Here is a 1,975-nt window from a genome sequence, read left to right on the forward strand (position 1 = left end):
CGCCTTCCGAGTGGTCCCAGGACCCCCGAACCCCGATCGCCTAAAATTTTTTCGGGCCATCAAATACTACCTAAGGAACCATAGTCACCGCCCCGCGATGATCGTTCCTCATGTTTTGTGTTTTTCGGCCAAAAACCTAGAATTCCGCCCGATTTCCATATTTTCGTGTGCTATACCCATGCCTTCAAAGTGGTCCCGGGAATCCCGGACCTCGATCGCCTAAAATTTTTCTAGACCATCAAATACGACCTAAGGAACCATAGTCACTGCCCAGCCATGATCGTTCCTCATGTTTTGCGTTTTTTGGACAAAAAAATAGAATTTTGCGCGATTCCCGTAATTTCGTGTGCTATAGCCCACGCCTTCCGAGTGGTCCCAGGACCCCCGGACCCCGATCGCCTAAAATTTTTTCGGGCCATCAAATACTACCTAAGGAACTATAGTCACTGCCCCGCGATGATCGTTCTTCATTTTTTGCCTTTTTCGGCCAAAAACCTAGAATTCCGCCAAATTTCCATATTTTCGTGTGCTATACCCATGCCTTCCAAGTGGTCCCGGGAATCCCGGACCCCGATCGCCTAAAATTTTTCTAGGCTATCAAATACGACCTAAGGAACCATAGTCACTGCCCCGCCATGATCGTTCCTCATGTTTTGCGTTTTTCGGCCAAAAAACTAGAATTCCGCGCGATTCCCATATTTTCGTGTGCTATAGCCCACGCCTTCCGAGTGGTCCCAGGACTCCCGGACCCCGATTGCCTAAAATTTTTCCGGGCAATCAAATACGACCTAAGGAACCATAGTCACCGCCCTGCCATGATCGTTCCTCATTTTTTGCATTTTTCAGCCAAAAACCTAGAACTCCGCCCGATTCCCATATTTTCTTGTGCTATAGCCCACGCCTTCCGAGTGGTCCCAGGCCCCCTGGACCCCGGTCACCTAAAATTTTTCCGGGCCTTCAAATAAAACCTACGGAACGATAGTCACCGCCCTAAGTTTTTGCCTTTTTCGGCCAAAAAACTAGAATTCCGCCCGATTCCCATATTTTCGTGTGCTATATCCATGCCTTCCAAGTGGTCCCGGGAACCACGGACCCCGATCGCCTAAAATTTTTTCGGGCGATCAAATACGACCTAAAGAACCATAGTCACAGCCCCACAATGATAGTTCCTCATTTTTTGCATTTTTCGGCCAAAAAATTAGAATTCCGCGCGATTCCCATATTTTCGTGTGCTATATCCCACGCCTTCCGAGTGGTCCCAGGCCCCCCGGACCCCGATCGCCTAAAAATTTTTCGGGCCATCAAATACGACCTAAGGAACAATAGTCACCGCCCCACCATGATCGTTCCTCGCTTTTGGGTTTTTTGGCCAAAAACCTAGAATTCCGCCCGATTCCCATATTTTCGTGTGCTATAGCCCACGCCTTCCGAGTGGGCCAGGCCCCGCAGACTCGGAGCACCTAAAAATCTTTCGGGCAATCAAATCAGACCTAAGGAACCATAGTCACCTTCCCGCCATGATTGTTCTTCATTTTTTGCATTTTTCGTACAAAACACTAGAATTTCGCCTGTTTCCCATATTTTCGTGTGCTATACCCACGCCTTCCGAGTGGGCCAGGCCCCGCAGACTCGGAGCACCTAAAAATCTTTCGGGCAATCAAATCAGACCTAAGGAACCATAGTCACCTTCCCGCCATGATTGTTCTTCATTTTTTGCATTTTTCGTACAAAACACTAGAATTTCGCCCGTTTCCCATTTTTTTCGTGTGCTATACCCACGCCTTCCAAGTGGTCCCGGGACCCCCGGACCCCGATCTCCTAAAATTTTTCCGGGCCATCAAATACGACCTAAGGAACCATAGTCACCGCCCCGCGATGATCGTTCCTCATTTTTTGCGTTTTTGGGCCAAAAACCTAGTATTCCGCCCGATTTTCATATTTTCGTGTGCTATACCCACGCCTTCCGAGTGATCCC

This window comes from Nicotiana tomentosiformis, chromosome 2, assembly GCF_000390325.3.
Source record: "Nicotiana tomentosiformis chromosome 2, ASM39032v3, whole genome shotgun sequence".
Lineage (NCBI taxonomy): Eukaryota > Viridiplantae > Streptophyta > Magnoliopsida > Solanales > Solanaceae > Nicotiana > Nicotiana tomentosiformis.